The sequence below is a fragment of the Candoia aspera genome, chromosome 4 (genome assembly GCF_035149785.1).
Source record: "Candoia aspera isolate rCanAsp1 chromosome 4, rCanAsp1.hap2, whole genome shotgun sequence".
NCBI classification, from domain to species: Eukaryota; Metazoa; Chordata; class Lepidosauria; order Squamata; family Boidae; genus Candoia; species Candoia aspera.
This window is the reverse complement of record NC_086156.1, coordinates 35,311,029-35,335,623: the sequence shown is the minus strand read 5'-3', so window position 1 is coordinate 35,335,623 and position 24,595 is coordinate 35,311,029. Positions and strand designations below refer to the sequence as shown.

General features: G+C 38.2%; 1 protein-coding gene across 1 annotated transcript in view; it reads right to left on the bottom strand.

The window, feature by feature from the left end:
* Positions 1 to 24,265, bottom strand: part of CREB5 (cAMP responsive element binding protein 5) — a 266,147-nt gene extending 241,882 nt beyond the window's left edge. The window contains exon 1 of the mRNA XM_063303822.1: positions 24,218 to 24,265. The gene's annotated coding sequence lies outside the window, so the exon portion shown is untranslated. The remainder of the gene's footprint in view (positions 1 to 24,217) is intronic.
* Between the last annotated feature and the right edge of the window lie 330 nt (positions 24,266 to 24,595).

The following is a 24,595-nucleotide window of genomic DNA, read 5'->3' as shown; positions in this document are numbered from 1 at the left end:
GGTGACCCAGGAGTAATAAGAATCCCTTATATCAACGTGTGAGAACATTTTCTTTACATCAAAGAGAATGAAATAAATTGCTCGGTCATCCACATTTTCAGTATGTGTTGCAATCATTGTCTAGCCAGCGGGTGAAACATTTTCTATAGTTGATAAGAAGGTATGAAGTTTACACACCTTTTTCAACAGCACCTTTTACACAGTCCCTTCTTCAAGAGTTGGAACCATAGCTATGGCAAGGTGGGGAAGCAAACGATTTTGAACTCAGGAGGCAGGATCAGGCAGGAGTTCCTGCCAATCAAGAAACAGACTTCCCAGGGAAGGAAGGCAGGCAGGCAGGCAGGCAGGCTTTGATCTAATTTCAAATACACTGGTTGAAAGGCCAAAAATAATTGACTGAGAATTCTAAATGAGCTAATGTCATGTTCTCAAGAAGGTCTAGAGCTGCTTCTGAAGTGGATCAAAGACCTTGTACAAAGAAGGTGCCCTTAGAACTGCTTGACAATCCCTAGAAGATCCTTGTTACAAAGGGACTACAGTTTAATATCTGTGGTGAGTAGAGGTTGGATTGCTAGGCCTTATATTCCAATGGCTCATTTTGAATACAATAGTATGTCAGACTGTAACATGCCATGGATAAGAATTTCAGATCCTGAGCAAAGCCTTGGACTTACATGATTTATCATCCAACATGGCCAAAGTCAAGATTCAGTTTCTACTTCTCCATTTTTGGGGGGTATATTGCTACACATGATTTAAAGCAAATTGTAGTAAATAGCCAACTACAATCCCTCAATTACTTAACAAAATAAGCTTTATTTTAAACTAGAATGCCAATTAGGATTAGCCAATAATGGCTTAGTATTATATGAGGATGTAGCCAATAGATGCACATATTAGCAGCAAGTCATCACATTTACCTGTCTCCTGCTATAAAAGCTAGAGCCAGAGGACATTCTTCAGAAAATCACATGAAGTCTATGAGTAACTCTGAGGCTTTATTAAAAAAAACAAAATTTAAACACATCTCAGCTACCTTGTCAAAACAACAACAACAACAACAAAAGACACATTTTCCTAGTTCTTTTAATTTTTACAATATTCCCCACCTGAACCTTTGGGAAATTTTATCTTTTTCATGTACATGCACCAATTGCCAAAACAGGAGGAAGAGTTAAAAATGCTGGGCCAAAAATGAGGCAGCATTCACACAAGTCACTTTGTCACTTGTAGAATTAATGAACTGGACAGAAATATAAGGGTTCCAGTGAAATAATTATATAGAACCTGAAATGGTGCCTTTGAAGCTAAATTAGTGAATGCACTGTTTGCAATGCCTTAAAATGGAATAAAAAAGCAATATGTATCTTACTATTTTATTTCAGACTTCAGAAATCAGCATTATTTAGTTTTAAAGAACATGTTAAGAAATGTCAAATGTCCTTTTTGTCTTTCATAGCGTTTCTATTCTGTGTGAGGTTACAATGTCATCAAGCCAGCCAGAAGCCTAATTTTATTTAAACTATGTATTTGGCTATGTGTTGTGGTTGCCTTAGTTATAGCTAATAGAACAAGGAGGCTCTAAGTTCATAATTTTTTTTTAAAAAACTCAGTCAGAGGTTAACTGCAGCAGGAACAAGTCTTCAGGTTTGAGAAAATTGTACTCGGAGGGTTCTTTAGTGAACTGAAGAAACTTGCTGATGATCTGGCTGAATCTCTACTCATTATCTTTGAAAAACTGGGGCAACTGATGAAGTATCAAATGCCTGATAGATGGAAGATGTTGTCCCTGCCTTCAAAGGATTGAATCTTTACTAGATTGTTACAGTGCAAAGGATATTATGTAGTTTGATTTCAGCAGCATATTTGCCCAATGGCACACTGTTTAAGAAGCTAGTAATATATGGTCTGGATGTCATAACAGTTAATTGGATCTACAGGTCCCTTGAAAATTGTAGTCAAAGAGTACACATCAATAATTCTTCATCAAGCTGGATTGAGATGCCATAGGGTTCAATGCTGGACCCAGCACTCTTCAATATTTTTATTAATAACTTGGTTAAAGAGGTAGAGTGAATGTTAATAGCTGATACACAATTGTATAGGTTAGCTATTACACTAGAAAATAGAAATAAAAATTTAAATAAAAAATAGATTAGAAAAGTGGGCTGACAATAGCAGAATGCAACTCAATAGATAAATGCCAAGTCCTTCACTTAAGAAAAAAAAATCAAATCCACAGCTATGGAATAGGGAGTACCTTCCTTGGTAATAGTTGTTGTGAAAAAGAACTTGGCCATGTAATTGACCACAAGTGAATATGAGTTGTCAGTGTAACATAACTGCAAAACAAAAAAACAAAAAAAAACAAATGTAGCATTAGGTTACATCAACAAAAAAATAGTTTCCATATATAGGGAGTAATAATTCTTCTTCTTTGAGTACTCTATCCAATTTTATCATCACATTTTAAGAAAGATTTAGACAAACTGGAATCGGTACAAAGAAGGTCAATGTAGAAATTGTTAATATTGTTTTCTACTACAGATTAAGGTTACTATGGTAACTAATCATTTTGGCCGGGTGAAGAGGTTGAATTTAATTGTCCCCTTTTCACATGTTAATGGTTGCATTGCCTAAGGGAGGAACTTGCCTGAACTTGTTTTAGTTTCAGTTTCCCTTCTGTGTAGGCTTGCAGAGAATATGCAGCTGAGAGAAATCTCTCCTCTCAGCAAACAGCCTTTAAATATGTTTGTTTTCTGTAAATAAAATTATTTTTATAGAAATGCCTGGTGTGTGACTTTTCTGATCTCTCCTGGGCCAAAGGCTTTCTAGCACACTGCCCACAGGTTATGGGCCCAGTAAGCAGCCCAGTAAACCCCAGAGAGAATAGAGAGATCAGCTCCACACCTCATGCACAATTTAAAGGCAGGTAGCAAAGACCTGTGAAGATTTTCTTTGGAGCCGCCTGGAGATTTTCCAGCAACTGCCGGTCTACAGGACAAAGAAGCCAGCTGAGGTGACTTGCAAAAGAAGGAAGAAGCCATGGCTACCTCCCAGCCCTCAGCAATGCCTCTGGAGTGCCTATCAGAGACCAACTATTTGAATTGGGCCCTGAAGATGGAGATGTATCTTCGCAGAGAGAATCTTTGGCTGCCAATTGGTGAGCAAACTCCCCAAAATCCCAGTGCTGAATGGCTGAGACAGGATGAGCAGGCTAGAACCGCCATTATCCTGGGAGTTGAGGACAATCGGCTAGTCCACGTGCGAGGTATGCAGTCTGCAAAGCAACTTTGGGACGCTTTGAGAGACTTGTATGTAAAGGCAACAGCAGGGAGTAAAGTTACCCTGACAAAAAAGCTGTACAAAGCCTACCTTGCAGAAGGAGATAGCCTTCCTGAGCACCTGCATTATATTCAGCAGCTGTTTGTTGAGTTGCAGGAAAGAGGAATGGAATTTACACCTCTCACAAAATCCTATATCCTCCTGTCCTCACTGAATGAAACGTGGGACACGCTGATTTGTACCCTGGAGGCTATGCCTGAAGCAGACCTCACCCCATCGTAAGTTACACAGCGCTTACTTGCTGAATGGGAGAAGAGAGAGGAAAGATCCCCCCCATCTCTTCTGGAAAGCTGCAGTACCAGAAAACAAGGGAAAGGAAGGGAAAGGAAGCTGAGGCCACAGCGCCAGCCAGCCAGCGATGCTTCCCTTGTGGTTCAGCTGGACATTTGCAAAGAGACTGTGACTTGAGACCCAAGAGTAGAAAGACAGAGAAGAAGAACACAAGGGCAACACAGAAGAAGGCTCTTCAGACAACCCAAATTGCACAGGTTGCTGAGAAGGGTAATTCTGATGTATGGGTGTTAGATTCTGGGGCCAAGTGAAAGGCATAGGTATTAACTATATTGTTAAACATTTTGAGATAATCTTCTATAGATAACAGAACTTTTGGAATATATTGGAATATTTTAAAATTCACATTAAAAAGAAAGGATTGAGGTCCAGATTTATCTTACAAGTTTAAAAAATCTCAGCAAGGTAACAGATTTGTTAAGGATGCTTTGATCTGAATCTCTGTACTGAGAGGAGTTGGACTCAGTAGCCTAAATCATCCCTTCTGACTCTTAGGGTTCTCTAAGGTCAGGAAGCTATGTTCTGAAGTAATGCACAAAAAGTCTTCAAGCAAAGGTATGATCTGTGAAAGTTTAGCAAATAATTCTTGAAACAACCCAATGATCCTAGAAACAACTATCCTAGAAGCTAGAAGCATAAGAATTTGAAGCAGAAAAAAAACCTGTTACAGGCTCAGAAGCTGCTGTTTGCAAGGCAACTTGGCTGGTTGAGGCACGTCAGCCCCACCTCAACTTTTTGAGGTGCAGCAGTGCATCTCCACAAAAGGATGCATTGATGTAGCTCAATCCACACACTCCAAGTGAAAGTTTGGGTTGGAGCTTAAGGAAAAATAACTGTTAAGAAGAGTAGTTGTTGGAAGTTTATGGAGCGGGATTAGTTTCACTTGCAGGTAAGCATTTATGAAATGAAAACCTTAGATTTAAGGAACATCATCCGTCTACCTTATTTCTTTACATTTATAATTCTGTTAATAATTTTAGTTATTTATATTATAAATTTATCTCAAGAAGTCAGTCCCAAACATTTGTCAATCCCAAACCTTTGCCAGGAATCAAAGCTATGGATTTCTGAAAGGCTACTTCTAGACAAAGATGCAACCCTATTTTTTTAGTGAATAAGGAACACACTGGTAATAAAATGTTGTTGTGACCAGGGTATTCTAAACCTAATTGGGCAACAGGTCAATATGTCTATTGTTTCCCTGGACAGGGAAGTTTCATTCCAAGTCAGAAACAGACAATGCACCAATAAAACAAATAGCCTAGCTCTTTTCCTGCTGGCTCATCTCCTGCAAAGAGAGGGGGCAGGTGAATTTGGACTCTGACTTGCTTGGAAGAAAATGGACAGTGCCAATGTTCTATTGCTAAGGAATTAGTCAATTTCACTCCCTCCCAGTTTCCCTTGGGCTGTTGTACCTGCCTGAAAGGGAAAACAGGGAATAGATCTGCAAACAGTCAAAACAGCCTGGATTAACTTTGACCACATTTTATATTGGAATTAGAAAGGGAGGCATATAAAAAGTCTTGGTTGTCTAAATGTGTCCTAAGGATTTAGTGGCAATAGTTAACACTACTTTACTTTACTATATATTGCACTTCTGCAAAAAACAAAGAATTTGACAACACAGCAAAACTTAGAGATATCCCAAAAGCTTTCCTCAGGCAGAATGCTACTTATTCTTAAAGTGGCCCTAGAAGGGCATGGCATCCCATTCTCAGGGTACTTCTAAATTGTCATCAGCCCTTTTATTCTCTTGTCATTATTTCATTCCACTGTGTGACTGCTTTTTCTACAGTTCCTGGGGCTGGAGAGGATAAAGAAGAGGGTTGAAACTCTTGTCCAGCAAGAGTTCAAAAAAACTCCTGATGAACCAGATGGGAACCTTAGAGGAACCAGGAGAAGCAAGGAGGAAGGAAAAGGTGAGAATCACCAGCAGTAGGTAGCTGCCTGACCATCCTATAGACCAAAAGCTGTAACATTCAGCATTGCTCTGGAGCAGGATCTGGTCTGATAATTAGCCAACTCAGTGGTTAAGGCGCTAAGTCAGAGGACCATTAAGGTCGACAGCTCGGCAGTTCGAAACCCGAGAATGCAAGCCGTGTGACGGAGTGAGCTCCCGTCAACTTGTCACAGCTCCTGCTAACCTAGCAGTTTGAAAGCATGCAAATGCAAATAGATGAATAGGTACCACTTTGGTTGGAAAACAACAGGGACATGAAAGGAGCCCCCTTGGGCGTCCCCTGGGCAACAGTGACATCACCGGCAAATCCTTTCAATACAGAAGCACTTTGGTAGGTGCTTCTCACACACACACACACGCACACACAAAATTAGCCAGCTCACTTCTCAAGACCCTTAGATGATCATGGGGACACTGATCTCAGATCAGTTCAGTCCTTGCATGTTAGAAGGGCCCTGGTTTAACACAGAGTACTTGATGGGGTCTACAACGCTATGCAATATTTCTCCCAAAAAAGTATTTTTAATTTAATGCTAATGTCAGTAGTTTTTTATTGGGCTTACTCTTATCTTTTAATATACAGTGAAGTTTTATGTACAGTATTTGGCTTCATAATTTTCTCTCAGTTTTGGAGTTCTGAACTATCTAATTTGTAAACCAAATTTACAAATTTACAATTTGTCTGCTATTCTTTCCTTTTTGTTAATTCCACATTTGGTTCAGATTTTGCAGTTTAATATTTTAGCTTTCCCTATTGGTAACTAACTGCAAATGTGAGTTGGAAAAGGGAACTTGGTTTGACTTCACAATCACATCAGGATTTCTTGTTGCAGTGTAACTTAACTAATGACTGATTAAATCAGAACACAATATATCCTACTGTTCCTTGGTATCTTGCAGGGAGAGGGGGAAAAAAATATATGAACTTGAAATTGTGGCAAACTTTGCCTGAAGCAGCCCAAAAATTAATTTCAGGCATTGTTCAGGTAAAACTGGAAAGCAGACAGAATGGAATATAAGGCATAATAATCAAGATGTGGAACAGTAACAGAATCTTAATACCATCATAATTTCATTCTCCAGTATCTATTGTGGGAAAAGTCCCAAAAGTCTAACCAACCTGGTACTTTTTAAATCACTGTTTCAAATACATCTACTTAAAAATGCTTCATACAGATGTCCATAGGGTATAGTAAAAAAAAGTCAAGATGGAGGCCACAGTAGTGCAATCTCATAAAAAACAGAAAGAGCTTCAATTGCATCATCACGATTACCATCTTGAATTTTTTTTATTATACTCTGTAGACACCCCTTTTAGAGAGCCATGGAGATAGTCTTGAGGGAAATATTCAGAAACTGTTCCAAAAACAAAAGGGCAAAAGCATGCCTTGAGCCCTGGGAAAGGAGATAGTATTAGGAAGAAACTGAGGTTGGCTCCACCCTGACTCATTAGGGCAGGGTTTCTCAGCCAGGGTTCCATGGAGCCCTCAGGTTCTGCAAGAGGTCACTAGGTGTTCCCAGGGAGATCACAATTTATTATTTCAAGTTCGGGCAACTTCACATTAAACAGGTAAGTTTCATTCTTTACTGCATATATACAGACCTACACATGAAACAAATCTAATAATTTTGTAACTTCTGGCCTATATTTGAGCCTGAACGTACAGGGGTTCCCCAAGGCCTGAAAAATATTTCAAGGGTTCCTCCAGGGTCAAAAGGTTGAGAAAGGCTGCACTAGGGTATAAGAGGGAGAGGAGGAAAAACACAATCAGACTTGAAAGATGTTGATAATAAACCCTATCTCAATAGTTCTACTCTTGTTATGGAGTCTGTTTCCTGGTCTGGACAACTTTGAAGGGCTGACTCCCTGCTCATATTTAAATAGAGAAAAACTGGTGTCAGTGGTGATATGATGATATGATATGAAACCAGGAACAGAAGGCTTATTATGCTCTGGGTACCAGTATCACAATAAGCCATAATGTAGTTTGTTTGGATAATATGATTTTAATGGAGTAGCATATTGTGATATCATGACCCACTGTGGTTTTTTTCAAGAAACAATGTTTTATCAAGCCATAGCATATTCTGTTTGTGAACCCAGACTCTCTGTGTGTGTTAATACTAGGAAAAAAATTAATTGTTCCTCTAATTGGGTTCCCAATTTAAATATCTAACCATTAAATTTAAATTAAAAGATGCCATACATCCTGCAATGGAAAGTATAGATTACTATGATAGTTATATGTTCTGTCCCGTGAAGCAAATACCAAGTTTTGGAAAAATTACTGAAAATCAGAAATACTGTACAGAGAAAGGTATTTTCTGTCCGTCTCAATCATGTGTGTCCACATAGCACAGCTGATTTGATTCTTAAAGAAAATAAAAAATAAGAACGCTCCATTCATAGCTTCTCACAGTCATGTCCAGTTTTGCTATGAGCACAGCTTCTGCCATTACTAAATGGATGTGTTATAAACCATAAACATTTCTTGCTGGCTTGTAGCAGAGTTTAGAATTTTGCCTCAGTTAGTGGCCAGCCAGATGTTCTTAGGCAGGCAAGATTTCTTTGCAGATATTTTACAGCTCACATAATGATAGTATGTTTTGCTCATTAGCAGGAAGTTATGTCTGCTTCCTTACTACTTATTAATGCCCCCTCAGCAGAAATAAGACTGTGAAATACTTGTTTTTTATGATCAATTCAGGTATACAAATAAAATAAAATAAGAATAAGTGATGAGGACCCAAATATAATGCCATAAGAAACTTATGAGCAGGGGCCTGGGACTTCCATTACAAAGACACGGTTCTTGCACTTGGAGAAAACGGGGAGCAGTTTCCCATGTATGTTCCAAAAGACACAACTGTTTCTTGCTTTGAAAAGAGGTGCTTATTTGCACTCCTGCATGTTGCCGAGCACTTCTTTGAATGCTTTGCACAACCCAAGTTTGCACATCATACTAAGATACGGTGGTTTGTTTAGTCGTGGTAAAATGTACTGTGTGAATCTAATCACTGTGGTTTATTCAGTAATATGGCAGTTTTTGTCTTAACACAGTATGGACATCCAGCTTAGCCAGTCAAGGAACTGGCATTCTGATTCCTTACCCTCATGTACACTAGGAACAAGTGATCATATGAATCAAGACTCTTCCCCACTTTGGTCTATCGATCCAACTCTAGAAACCAAAAGTGAACATTGGACCTTTAGTCAAATCTTAACACCTACTAATAAGATTTAAAGAATTTGAAAGAGCACAGATTCTCATTCTCACTTGGTGTGCTATGTTCTGGACTCTAGTATGATCCCAAGCATGCTTATTTGGAAACAAGTGCCATCAAGTTCAGTGGGGCCAAACTAAATATGAAGTGGGAGATTGGATTACATCTACCAACATCTTTTTCTTTGATCAAAGCAGATGTACTGGGGAAGAGCATTTAGATTAGGAGTGAGGCACAAGAAAAGGGGGGTTTTATAATTTCCTACAATACTTCCCTGATTTATAGCCCAGCTTTAAAGCTGCAACGGTCCTGGGACTGTGTGTATTGTATTGATTGCTTTCAAACATAACCTTTTGGTATACCTACCCAGAATGTACACCGTCCTTCTCTTTCCATTTTGTTTTCAACTTGAATCTTCTACTAAATAAGGAATCACAATGTCAGAATAACTGATCATAAATCTTGGACATTGTATCTAGTTTGCTAATTTGGTATGTTTTTTTCTGAATAGCTATGTTCTAGATACCAGAGCACTTAAAGCATGTATAAAAAGGAATTTAGGTCATTTATTGATTATTTCAACTGAATGACACCACTGATGTTCTACATGGGAGAAACATAAATCTCATTTGACTGATAGGCAGATGGCTTTCTGTGAAAAAGGTAAAAAATGAACAAAGTTATTGCAAGTGGAAGTCCTTTTGAAAGTACCCAGTGGATATAAAAAGAGAATGAACATGTATTTCTACCCTTCTCCGAAGATTTTGAGTTGCCTAAAATAAGAAATGCTGCAATTATATATATTCATGTTTACTTAGATGAACATTCTACTGTTTTCAGTGGAACTGGCATAAAATTTTTTACTTTACAATATTTTTTAAGTATTTATTAAAATAATTCCTAAACAGTGCAAATTCTAAAAAAAAATTACTAAAAAGCAGGTTAGGCTTCAGTCCCATCTTCATTTGCCTTGAAGAACTTTCTGTTAAACACAGAAGTACTTTCTACAGGACTGCATATAGGAGATACCATAAACAAACACTCCTAACCTACACATATCAGATTCCTTTGTGTGCGTTTAATAAAAAATATGATGTTCCCTTTAGGACACTGAAATCTGAAAAAGGCCTTAATTTTACAGTCTTCTGTGTAGAGAACATTTGATTCTTTAATAATATTTTTTTTTAAAAACCTTGAACACACCCAACTGTATAAGAAGTTGAGTTAATAAGGTTTCAATAATTTCCTACTAAGCTTTGAGGGAAGGAGATAGCCTTTAAAAAGTGCTCTGTTTCTTCAGTTTCCACCGATTACGGGTGTGAAAACATGACACTGAGCAGACTTGATTATTTGATGCTCAACAGTGGGCTCAGTGATGTCTCTCTCTTTCTACACATCAGGCATCTTTCACTGGGGGAGGGGAATGTTTTTCCTGTGCTGTGACTGAAGCTGAAATTAACACGTAGGTTTTGGCGCAGCGAACACCACTTTAAAATTATATAGTGACTTGATCGTGCTAAAACACGTTTGTTTTCACACCATTGTCATGGATGATCTCAGCAGGGCAATGTGCGGAGAATAATGGTTTAGTCAGTCTCAGAGTTAGCAAAGAGAACACAAAACAATGTACTTATATTGAGGCAGATGTAAATAATGCCATTTACAATTTTTTGACAATGGAATAATAGTTTGGTTTTAATAATTGTCTGGTGATTATTGTAGCCTGGCAAGCTTCCTTCCAATCAATTGTACACGGAGACGTAAAATGCATAACCTTAGATGCCTCAGTGGTTACACGTTTATCTATCACACAACTGTTTGAGAATGTTGGAAGAAATTCCTGGGAAGTTTAAAATCAGCACATTTTTATGGACCCAGTGGAGCCACAGAAAGTGCAGAAGAAGTCTGTTGTTATTTTGCCTGATTTCTTAAAAATTCTGCAAATGAGAAAGAATTCCATTATGTAATAAGTTGACAGTTTGAAAATGAAGAGAAGTTACAAGTACAATTCATGAATACTCATAAGTACAGTCATATTAACTCAATCAAACTTAATTCTAATTAAGTATTTTTAAGATTTCAACATCTGTACAATTTATACATGGGGTTTAATTCCTCATGACATAATTTGGTGTCATTTGAACAGAAAAAAACAACTATGAAAATGTATTCAGAAGTAAGCTCAGGTGAATTTAGGACTGTACTCACTCTGAACTCACCTGGCTATAATGCCCATTTAGCCACCATATTGCCCTATCTGGGTAGACAGTTTACATATATAGTAGATAAAATGTTTTCTGTAATTTCAATATGCCAGAATTCCCACAATATTTTACAACTGTTTTAAAATTATGTTTTAGTATAATTATGTATAAAAATGTTATGTATAAAAAAATGACAAATGTACACAAAAAGTTTTATGTATATATCATAACATTTTTGTCCAACATCTGATCCTACCTTGTCAAAATGTTTTCTTTAAACTCCTTGCAGCCCCACAAATCAATCCTATTTCTCCTATTCATCTGAAAGAATATCAGGGCTTTCCAACAATGTGTATCTCAATGGAACTTCAGCAAGAATAATTTAATCTGCAGCGGTCCTGCTTACTTTTAAAATATAAGAATGTTATATTTTGAAACTGCCAAAATAATCATTCATTATTGGAAGGAAGGGCAGCATGGGTTGGTGGTTACAACATCTGTTTAAGATTTGGATTCAAATCTCTGATGGGCCCTGAAACTTGCCGACTGATCATGGCCAAATCATCAGCTCTTGGTCTAACCCAGTGTTTCTAAACTTTGGCAAATTGAAGATGTGTGGACTTCAACTCCCAGAAGTTGAAGGCTGGCTGGGGAATTCTGGAAGTTGAAGTCCACACATCTTCAAGTTGCCAATGTTGAGAAACATTGGTCTAACTTCTCTCACAGGATTATTGTAAGAATCAAGTCAAAGGAGAGAAAGAAATATTTTCTAGAAATTTGTAAAATTTATATCCCATCCCAGAACGAAAATTCTCAGGGCAGCTTATAGGGATAAAAACAAACAAAATTACAATAAAATATAACTAATAAGCACATTAACTCAAATTCTACAGCATTAGATCCATTATAATAAAATATAAAGAAATAAAATGCAGCTGGCTAAACAGTATTAAATTATGATGTTGATCAAAAGGGCTGGAGAAATAGACATTTATTTGCCTGGTAATGGAAGGAAATTAAAGTAGGTCCCAGGGGCTTTTCTGGGAATAACGTACTGTAACTATCTATGCCACTGGTACATTCCTTCAAAAAAACAGTGAGCTGAGCTAAGCACCAAAGAAAAAATTGTACCTTTGGAAAGCAGTTTAATCTGAACAAGGCCCAGGGAAAATTTTTATTTGTTCTGTTTTATCTACCCAGTTCTGATGCCCTTAAAACCGAAGTGAAATTCAAAATCATTGTGCCCCACAAACCTAGAAAAAAAATACCACTTGAGAAAAACAAGTGTGAAGTTCCCTTAGACTGGGCATCATTCATGAAGTCAGCTATTTCTGTAACCATTCTCACAAGTCAAGTGCAGTGAAATTAGGGGACAAACTAAATAAGGTATCATTCATAGACATATGCAATTATGTGAATGGCTTTTTAAAAGGAAATAACTGATGGCATGTGGCTGATCCAGAATGGGACATGCAGTAAGAGGTAGAGATTTTAACATCTTCTATGAGACCTTGCTCTAAACCAAGAAGCTGCATTTTTAAAGCCCTGGTAGAAGAGTTTCAATTGGTATGGAAGAAAGCACTTTTTTAAAAAATGCAAATGGTAGATATATGCCAGGCACAATCAGCCAGGACTACAGCAAGGGGCAAATGGTTAAAGACCACAATTTAGTACAGATAAATTCTTAATCCCATTGTTTAAATACAGTTCATGCCCTTGCTAATTGTGTGAATACCATTCCAGTCTAATATAGCCTCTAGTTTCACAGTCCTTTGTGTCATGAACAATTTTTTTTTTAAATATCTCTGCTTTAGGTCAGATAGGCTGATTTCCCTCAATGGAAAGAGTCCAGTGTGAAACAAGCAAGTTGAAATAGTGGTAACTGCAGCACGCATTTAACCAAATATCATGGGCACCATTCAGACAAAGTTAAGTAGGTTCCTGAGTCTTCCATTAAAACCAGCAAAGTCTAAAGATGATTATCTTTTAGCCCATGTTGATTGTTTCAAATACAGCTACACAAAATATAATAAAAATTCGTGGCATGAACACAGGACTTGAAACCACCACTAAGAAGCTATACCTAAGTGCATTTGCCATTTGGTCATGCGATAAATAAAATAAGTTCATTGGTTTTTGAGTTATGATAATTTTCAATATTTTTGCCAGTAATGTCAACTTTCCAGAAAGTAATACTTACCTAATACTAATATTAAAGAATATTCAAAGGAAGAAACAGTAAATGCAATGAATCTCTGTAAATGAAACCTGGACTCTTCTTTAACCAATTTGGTAAATTGGTGGCCAGCAGCCCCCACACATTGCAGGGGAGGAGAATCTGATACTTGAGAGCCACAGTGGACAGATCAATGGGCTGGGAATTTCTGAGGACTGGGATGGAGCATATCCTTTTTATTTTAATCAAAATAAAATATTAAGCAAAGTTCAGTGTAAAATTGGACCTTCTTTTATTAGCAGCTTGCCTCCAGGTTTCAGCAGTGCAATCTGGCGAGGCTCTGGAAAATGGGGGAAAAGGGGTTTACCTGCATGTGCCACTCTCTACTGCAATTTTGCATCTGTGCCATGATGAGCATCCTAAATGCAACCACTCTTAAACCAGAATAACAACTATGCAGAATTCCTTTGATTGAAAATTTAGCTATATTACTACATGGCTCCTCTCTCCCATAATTCGTTTCTAGGATTTTGATTTTGATTTTTTAAAAAACCCTCACTAGGTATGGTTATTCCTTGGTTCCCACTTTTATCAACTGAATTTCCAATGATAGGCAAATGCCTACAAGAAAGAAGGAAAAAGTGACAGCATGAAACAGGAACTGAATAATATAACAAGGTAGATCTTCTCATGGCTGGCTTTGACTAGAGCACCTTATAACCCATTGAAAGCAAACAAACCAACAAATAAATTAAATTCTTCCTAAAGAAAACACCAAAAAGGGTGACCACTGGGGGAAAAAAGTGTATACACTTATACTTTTCCTAACAAAAAGATCCAACAATGTAAACATAAGCATATTTGCCTAGAACTGTCCATCATATCATAACAGAACCTACCTACAATACATATCTGTTCCTTCCTAATAGACAAGTCATGGCAGATAGACTGAATATTCAGTGAAAGTATCAAACCATTTTAATAATAAGGTGTATCAGGATGGGAAGTCTTTGGGTTGCTAGTTTTCTAATTTCAGAATTGAAATGGAGCAGGACTTCAGTGGCTATTCTGACTATTAAAACTACCAGGATGCTATGGATATTTCTGAGCTTCAGGGCAATGAACCAACAGCCAACCAGAATGTGCTGTTCCTGAGAAATAAAGATATCTCAGCCAATCACTATTCAGTTATTCAAGATGATCACTACTGACCAATAACCAAGTTCAAAGTGAAATTCAGTTACCTCTGCAATGACACTTGCTGCAGATAGGGTTTCCATTTACTCCCCACAAAAGCAACTAGAGCAAAAGGAAGCTGCAGCTGACTGTGGGTTCAGCAACAGCATCACTTAAAAGCTGGTTGGGGAATTCTGGGAGTTGAAGTCCACACATCTTAAAGTTGCCAAGGTTGAGAAACAGTGGATTAGAGAGTTTCAAAGGTAAGAGCACCAGTATTTTGCATAGTGCCTTGAAATTAAAAGCCAGTTCAGCCTTTGAACTCAGGTAAGCTCTGATTCTAAAACCTGGTAGGTATCTGAGAAAATCAAATCTAATTAGATATGTAGCACACACAAAACACTCTTCTGGCTATAGTCTGAAGGCAGAATAATGACACAATCAGAGCTGATAATAATAACTGGAAATAATATGTTATATGAAAATTAAACAAATGCTAGTCACTTCCTAAAATATTTATTTAAATTACTTTGGAGGATCAACTGGTTCTAATTTCAAAGCTTCAAGAGGGAAATGGCAATTAAGGTATAACACGTAATAAGCGCAGGAAAGTACACTAAGCCTTAAATATTTTAATTTGAAAGCTTAAATAATCCACAGATCAAAATGAGAGAATTTTGTTTATAATAATACATCATCTTAGAACACATGTAATAGACATAGAAGCCTTCTTTTAGACAAGCCCATCAACCCAACATTTTGCTAGAGTTCCCACTGGCAGACTGAAATCTCACATACTCCAGCTGGAATGCCAGCTTTTAATTAAGGAAGAGAATGTGGGGCTGTCTTTGAAGAGTTCTTGGATATAACAGCTGGTTCAAAATGCAGCTGTCAGACTGGTGAGTGGGGCAGGCTGCAGGGACATTTACAATTTCCAAGCACCTTCATTAGCTCTTTCTAGGCCCAGTTCAGAGTCCTGGTGCTATCCTTATATGGTTAAATACATGAGATTCATATTCAATAGTGTCTTATATCAGGCAATTGGCCCATTTTGCTATCTATTGTCTGTCTTGATTGGCGGGGCCTCTCCAGGGCCTTTTTATCCTGTCCAGCAACCTTACTCATAAATGAAACTATCTGTCATGAGTAAGGATGGCGAGCAGGGGGCTCCCACCCAGACTGTCAAGCGCATGCGTAGCACTGAGGAACTGTTCAGCCATTCAAAGAGACACAGATCGGGACCGCCTTAACCCTTGGGGGTTATATGTCTGGGTTTTTCCCACGCTTCCTCAGTTTGTTAGGATTCTTGTTAAGTACTAGCAATAAATATTAGAGACCAAGTCATTGTCTCAGTGTGTTTCCTGGTAGTTAGGACACTATCTGTACTTTTGTCATTTTCTTTGGAAGACTGAACACCTCTATTAGAGCAAAGATGCAAACGTTTTCTAGATCAAGGGTCATATTTGAATCTTGAGACCATATTCCGAAAAGTAGTGGGTGGGATAGGTATAGAAACTAAATTTGATATGATTAATTTATATTTAATAGTAATTAAATAGAAATTAATATGGCTGTGCAATGCTTTGAATTCCATTTGGAAGAGCCAGTTTTGATTTGGGGTTTTAACAATTAAAGTGTTAATTTTTTATAGAAATAATGTTAGTTTAGGTTTAATTAAGAGATTAAGCTATTATATATTCATTTACAGTATATCTGTGTTAGAGAAGGTTGGGAGTCACTTTCTGTTTATCTCGTTCTTCTTGCACTTGTTAGTTTTTCTTTTTTCTTTTAGTTCTTTATTCAAGCTTTTCTGAACTTCGTATTTTAATTGTATTCTGAAGCTTTAATAAAGTTTTTATTTTAAAAAAAGGAAAAGGTGCTTCGGAATGCCCAATGAACAAACACAGCATCGGACTGAGACTTATTAAAGCAGCCATATCATTTTCTCAGATTATGCAGCTGTTGTGAGGAGGCAGAGACACAGATGGGTGCTGTGTTTGTACTTCCAAAGGACCACTTTTTAATCAAATCTAAAATAGTTCACATATGCCTTGCCATCATTTCACCAGGTCTTTGGAATTTGTGGAAAGTTAATTCTGTTCTTTTGTTAGTTCATAACCAGCAAACAAAGGTAATATTTTTTCAGAGAATATTGCAGCTTTTCTGTATGTGAATGTGGCTCTTTTCTTTCTACCATGAAGCTTCCCCAAAATGGGGAAGTTTCAGATAAGTTAACTCAGCTACCAACATTTTCACCCAGTATTGCCCCTGGTGTTGATGGGAGTCGCCACTCAACTTTTCAGTAAAGTTACAAGGGGGTTAAGGCTATCAAGTAGTTTACTAACTTTCTTGGAGGGAGGGGGTGGGGTAAAATGGAAATTACTGATGGTTATAAATTAGTTATTGGTTGAATGGGTCATTATATTTTACATGTTGGAGATGGGCGGCCTTCTAATCAATCAATCAATCAATCAATCAAATAAATAAATAAATAAATAAATAAGATGTTGATGTTTTAATTCTTGGCTATTCCATAGTTGATAATTATAGGATATACTATAAGTATTCTAAGAAATGCAATAAACACCACTGAAAACATCAGGCCTATTATTATAATGTTTCTAGGTAGCTCAGTCTTAAAGATATATTAAGAATAGCTGCTTAGCTGCAAAAAAAAATGCAGTTTCTATTATTCTAACCTTGGCAATTATTAAGGATAATTTACAGATTTACAGGTATAATAAGTAAAATTTAGGGATACAAATAGCCATAAGTAACAGAGAACAAATAAACTAAAGAACTACAAAACTATATCAATGATCATCATTTGACAAGATTAGGCAATTATTAATTAATTATGAACAATTAATTGATAATATGAATATTCAGAAATATATTATAAGTATACTGCAGCTGCATGTCAATGGAATTTATCTGAGGATATTTGAAGAAGCACTTGTATTTTTTGCATACTCAGTGTTCATATTAGAATAGGACGTATTTTAGTTATCTAATGATTATTCCAGAAAACCAGTTGTGTACCTCGAAAACAGTAAACAAATAATCACCAGTACTCAATTCTAAATGGAAGTAATTTCTTGAATGAACTACAAGTCAGTTTTGTTCAAATCAGTGTAAATCTGATTAGGAAATGTGCACCTTTAAACGTACTTAGCAAACTTAACGATACTTAGCAAAAACAAATTACATTTTGATCAGTTGAATCTGCTTCTAAGCAAGAAAGTTGTACCTTGATACAAACTGTAAATGTTGTGTGTTTGGCATCCAATTCATCACACATGCACAGTGCCACAAAGTTACAGGTCATACAAAACATCACTCTTAACTTTTGCGTCTCCCCAAACTGAGTCAACATAATGATTAAAGCTTTTAAAGTGGAAATAAATGACTACTAGTGGGGAAAATGCTGGTTATTTCATTTATTTAATATTGTTGCCAGGCTTTCCTAAGTAGCTCCTGAAGCAGCTATGTGACACATACTACACTGTCCATGAACTGTAGCTGTCAAGATTTAGATTTGGTTATGTTTTGCATCTGAAATACCAGAGCTATAATCCTACACGTTGCTGCATTGACTTCAGTGGAATTTAAGTAACCTAACTCTATGCAGAATCACAGCCTCAAACTATAACTCTTACTTGGGTAGGATGGAAGTTTTATACCCTTAGAGCCTCTCTAAAGCTTAGTTCATGAAACTAAACAATATTAACAATAGATGACCAATAACTTATCATTTTCTTCATGAAAAGCTAGGTTGGATGATTAAAACTAATTTGTTTCTGAAAACAAGAAGATAGCAATGTGTGAGCCTAAGATTATTCAGCCAAACATATACATGGTAGAACTTGATAGGGGGGGAAATCAACAGCCTGTAGAATCTAGACTTCAGTATGGGTTTGAAACTTTTCCTCTGCTGAGTTGTAGTTTTATATATAGCTTCAGAGTTCTTGGCACACCTGAGGATCAGTTACAATCAAATTATACTGTCCTTAGTTTTAAAAAGCGGTGTCAACTTGCTGAACTAGAGTGATGTAGCAATTATGAATTTGAGCTTTGGCAAAAGAATAGAAATATTGATTTATCTTTACAATTGTAAAATTCAAGTTGGGTCTAATCTGATCTTCATCAGAGAGACAGTCATTAGTACCAATTTTATTAGAACTCTAAGTAGCCTTTTGTTTAAAATACATACAACCACAAAGGCAAATGTTAAGTTATACAACTCATCAATAATGGTTAGATGGTTAATAACTAACAGCAGAGATCAAATCCTCCCCCCCAAAAAAACTTACTTCATAAAAAAAATCAGAATATTCTCAAATTGCTAAGATTATGATTATTTATTTTAGGAGACATTTTAATGATAGACTTCAAAAATTCTATATGATTTGAAGTTATTTCCCTGTGTGTGTTGGATTTAATTTGATCTTCTCTATTTTAAATTGAACTTTGTCCTTACTTAAGTTGAACTTTCAGGATAAGGTCTTGCTAATATGGAAGAATGGCCAGATAATCTGCTGTTATCTTGGAAGTATGTAAGTCTATACTATGGCAACATTTTATCCTATTCCTACCTATTTCTTCCTGTAAAGGTTTCAGCATGCAACTGAAAGGCCAAATGTGGCTCTTGACAGGAAGAGAGACTGCAATATTTTTGCCTTAGAAGTTAAAGGACTACATCTGTTGTTAAGAGCCTGCTTTGACACTGAAATCTTCAAAAAAGTCCCTCTTGAGGACATTATTGGTTGCAGAAACCTATTTGTTAGGTACATGGGAAAGTGTTTTGTTCTGTACTATTCCCAGATTGTGAAATGCACTCTCTTAAAAATTATGAATTAAAAAAAAAACATGTTCAGACACAAATTTTCACTTAGTTTCCAGCATGTCATTACAGTTTTAATATGTTTGGGTGCTTGGGATTGGGAGGCTTAGTATTTATTTGTTATATTTCTTAATACTATTACTATTAATTTTCTTACGTATTTATTTATTGGATACTTATTGGGTAAAAAAGTGTTGGTGGCTGGTATAAAAAGATGAACAATGTACTACCTCCATGAAAAGGCATATCAAGAGTAGTTTCAGGTATTTTAAAATTCCAGTATGTAACACACAAAGGTTCACACCTTTGATTATATGTGATGACATACATCTTTCATGGCTTGAAATAAATGGATAAGCAAATTTCTGACTAGTCAGGGAATGGTGATGGGAACGAGTTTGTGTTTGTACAGCTACATTTTGGGCTTTAGGCAGTAAACGTTTCCAAAATGTTCTGATTTGACAACTGTTAAACATGCCCTGATTTTGGACCAATTCAACATGCTCACATAGGACTACTCTTGAAAAGCATCTGGAAGTATCAATTAGGTTTTTTTTTCATCTTTTACATGAGAATAATGTTTGTATAGACAGCCAGTGAGGTGTAGTGGTTAAGGCACCAGGCTAGAAACCAGGAGACCATGAGTTCTAGTCGCACTTTAGGCACGAAGCCATCTGGGTGACCTTGGACCAGTCACTCCCTCTCAGCCCTAGGAAGGAGGCAATGGCAAACTACTTCTGAAAAACCTGTCAGGAAAACTGCAGGGACTTGTCTAGGCAGTCTTCAAGAATTGGACACGATTGAACAGATTAAAAAAATGTTTGTATAGGAATTTTGTAATATAATTTTTGAGTGTGAAGTTATGAACAATTCTCCTGCAAGATATGAACAAGACCCCAAAGGGTATGAAAGACAATGAAAAAGCATGCTCATTTCTATTGTCTGGTGATTATAGACTAAAAGGACCCTTTCTCCACTAAGTATATTTTTATGCATGAGTTATATATGTGTGTGTGTCTATTATTCAACTGCAAAAGTTCAACTCTGATTTGTGTTTAATGGTTTTTACTTTCTTTCCATAATCCAGATTAATTTACCCAGCAGGCAACAACAGCTCTTGTTGGTTCTAACAATATCTTAGATGGTTCTTAGTCTTATATTCAATATAGGAAAGATAAAGTTGTAAGACTTTTTAAAAGGATGCAATCTGAGCATTTTTAACAAAGTTATCAAATGGGAGGCAATCATATTTATTCTTTAAATTCTACTGTTTCAATGCAAATAGAGACTTACAAAGTATAGTAAGTGATAAACACTAGTTACTTGTAGAGAACATGAGCAGCATAGAAAGCAGCAGACAATTTGTAGGTGTAGGACTGACCCATTATCAAGGATAAGTTTCTACATTCTGTTCCCTCCCCTCCCTGCCTCCATTCACTGACCAGTTTTTTTCTCTTTCTCTCCAAATAGTAAAAATGAAATGGAGGCTCTATATGATCTTAATGCATCCATAGGAAGTAGCTGTTATATTATGTTACTCAAGATCTTGTCGCTCACCTGCTCCTTTACCTCCTGTATTTCTTTAAGTTGTGAGGTTAACTTTTCCAGGAGCATTCAGTTCACACAGAAAATATGACTTTACGAAGTATAGAACAATAATGGGACAGAATCAACTTTGTTGTAAGCACTGAAGGACATCTAGCAAGCAGCTGCATGTTGGGTTCATTCATAATCCAGAACTAAACCTCTCCAGATGTGTATTGTATCATCAACTTAACTGACAGCAAGTTTCTCCTGCTGTATTTGAAGTAGATACCTTGGACCTGGGAATGTTTTTGTTGCTTTCAAGTTCCCAATTGTTTCTTCAAATGAAGAAAGAAATATCATGACTAGGATTATGTCCCATGGATATGGGAAAATCTAGGTTATAATAGCCCAGTGGACTTTTACATCCAACTTAGATTTACAAGATAAAAGCAACTTTTAAATTAAAGTGCTTTTCTGTGAACTGAGCTTATTATTCTAAAGACAGGAATGATTTTCCTAGAAAGTTGTCTCTTTATGCTTGGCTATTATCTTTGATTTTCCCCTTCCACTAATGAGCATTTATCTAAAAGAGCCTCTTAATCCTCTGATGTGTGCTTCTGGTCAGAGGTAACAGTTTGAATAAAACCACTAATCACTTATCACTGATCATTAATCACACTTTTCTCTGGGGCTTTGCGACCTGCACAGGGATAAAAAAAAGGCCCAAAGAAGGAATTTATTTCAGACCTCCTCCCCCGCTTGCCCTACCACTATTAGCTGTTTTAAATTCTTGATGAAAATTTAATCTCAGGCATAAAAGTAACAGATGCCAAAGAGAGCTTTCAAAACTTAAGTGAATTCCATTCTCCCCCCCCCCCCATCCCCAAATTGTGGCACAGTCTCTTATAACTTGGGCAGCCTTTCACTTTTAAGAAATAAGTTAATCATTTTATTTATTTGTTTATCGAATTTTATGACCGCCCATCTCCCTCACCCCCTGCAAGGAGGGACTCTGGGTGGTTTACAAAAACAAAATTTAAAATACAATACCACCATGAATACAGTAAATATAAATATAAATAGATAAAAGATATAAAATATGGTAGAATCCAGATGGCTAAGTTTGTACCTCAATCAGTGAGTATCAAGGGCTATTCTATTCTATTCTATTCTAATTACATAGAGATTTGTGTACAAGCATGTGTAATAAAGTACACACGTTTAGTGAAAATCTTCACTAAAATATCCAGGCAGGGGAATGTATAAATCTATATGGGTTTTTTTTATCCCTGAGAGTTTATTTTTTTGGGAAAAAAACGTTCTCTTCAGAATTGGCTCCAGGGTCATCTCAAATCATTTTCTCTCTCTTAACTCTCCTGTGAAAGATGTCTAGGCTCCAACGTCAAGGCTACTACGAAAAGGATCCGTGATGAATCATTATTAAAAACCCAAACAAAAAGGAAGCCCAATTATGTTATTTCCAGGGAATGGAGATTGCTCATTCACAGGTTTCAACTGCGGAAATTTAAAGAGGCGCGCGAGTTACTCACTTATCAGCCTCCTGGGAGCGTCGGGCGCCCGGAGACGTCCGTCCCCTTTCTGTCTTCCAGCCCGTCCAAGACCCCGATTCCTACGACCGCCCCGTGCGGCTGGGCTTCAAGAACGCTGGTGGCAAGTTTAGCTGAGCAGGTAGTCCTCCGAGAGTCTTCTCATTCCCAGGGCAAAACTTGGGACGGGGGGGAGGTCCGCTGAGAATGCAAAGAATCTGGGAAAGAGGGGGTCGCGCTGCCCATCTGAAACCAGGTGGCAGGACTTCGCGGCATTTGTAGCCTGACCCTCCCAAACTGCCCCAATATCCGAGCCTCTTAATCACATTCGCACTAGCCTGCAGAATGACGTAATGGTCCAGGAGCCAAGCTCTGACTCCCAAAGATAATGTCAGAGAAGGCGGGGGCGACACGGGGGAGGGGGTGCAACATAGCGATGCAGCCACCTAACAACCAAATATATACATACCACGAACCCCTGGTGATGTTACTTTAAAAAAAAAAAAGAACAGCCACCAAGAGAGGACCATGTGAGGACTGGAGATGGACTGGAAGTGGGTGACGAAGTGGAAGAAGGAGTGGGCTTTTTTCCCCCTTTTTTTCTTTTTCTTTCTAGCCGAGTTAGCCCAACAACTCTTGGGAGCAAGAAAGAAACTTCTCTCGTCCGCGTCTTCTTTGCCTGAACTCGCGAAACGACGTTTAAAAGTTTTCGCGCTGGCGAGAAGTACTAGAAAGGGACGCAACGAGGAAAGGCAGCCGCAAGACATGGGGGGGGGGGGAGAGTTAGTGCTGTCATTCCACCAAGAAAGAAAAGTGTTACGAAGCGGAAGGCAGGAGGAAGGAGACAGAGATACAAGCTTGACTCCGGGCATCCTGGTTGTTATTGTTAACCTGCTGTTATATTTACGGTCCATGCGAACAAGCGGATATCGTAGCGAAAAGTGACTCAAGCCCCGGAAACGAGGCGTTTCAAACAAGCTGGTCCGGGGGCTGATTTGGTCCATTCTGGACCCCGTTTTCCTGGACGACAGGGACCCTGCGATCAGAAGCCCAAGAAGACAATGTTCCTGGAAGTATACAGAGCGCGCATCGATCGTAGCTAAGCCACGCCAGAATTGGGGATTCTGGATGAGGCTTCTTTAAGTGCAGAAGTCCCCGGAATGTTTGAGGGAGGGAGGATTTTGTATCTCAATGACAAGGGAAGACACGCGCGAGCGGAGACGTTCTCCGCTATCCTTCTGGTTAAGTTTCCAAACTTTTGCGCACTAATTTCCATGCTTGGCAGTTACAGGAAAAGAGATCGCAAAAGGTTCCCTGTGTAGCTGCTGCTTCAGCGTCGAAATATCTCGGTGCCCACGCACCACTTTAAGTATGCACGTCTCAAACATTTTAACCCACCGCCCATTCCGATTAATAACAAATAATCAGGGCTACTGCACCGGGCAGGGGTACTGGACACGGATCTGCACCGTTCCGCATCTTCCCGGTCCGAGTCACTCACTTTGAAGCCAATGTCATGCGCTGACGGGTCCGGATCGCCTGCCTGAGATAAGACCGCTTCATTCCCCAAGTGAAAGTAAGTCACTATCAACCATCAATTTGTATATCAAGGTAAATCCCGGACGCAGCCGCCAAACTAACCATACACCAAGTACCGTTTACGACGATCTGAATATTTTGTCTCGATCGCACTTTCTCTCGTTCACTCGCCCGCTCCACTTCGGCTTTTTTTTTTTTTGCCCTCCTGTCTCTGCGTTGCTTGCACACACGCGCCGGGGTAAGGGGAAAAAACACCCACCGCCATCCTCTGGAAGCGAGAACTTTTAAGAGACACTCCGGAAAGACGAGTTTTCAAATGCAATATAAAGTTGATTGGGAAAACTGAGGAAAAAACAAGAGAGTTCAATATTGGTAGGGACTTACCCAACAAGTGTAAGAAGGAAGGGGACCAGCAGCCTGAGTGAAGGAACCACGTTGGACTGAGAGAAGGTTACAATACGTTCTATTTAGAGAAGCATTACATCACCCTTCGTGACGTCACGTGGGATTCCTGAACTTCTAAATCATTGCGGTCCCTGCTCAAGGGAGAGAATCAAGAGAGAGGAGGAGCCGGGAGGGGCGTGTTCCAGGAGAACCCCGCCCCCGCCCACTCCGCTCCAGCCAGCCACAACGCGGGGAGGCGGAGGAGGACGGACTGTGTGAAACCGAAGCGGCGCAACTAGCAACAGCTTGCTGCGCCGAGGATGACAGGACGCTGCCATTAGTTCTGTGAATCAGCCTGGAAAAAATCTCCTGCTTGCC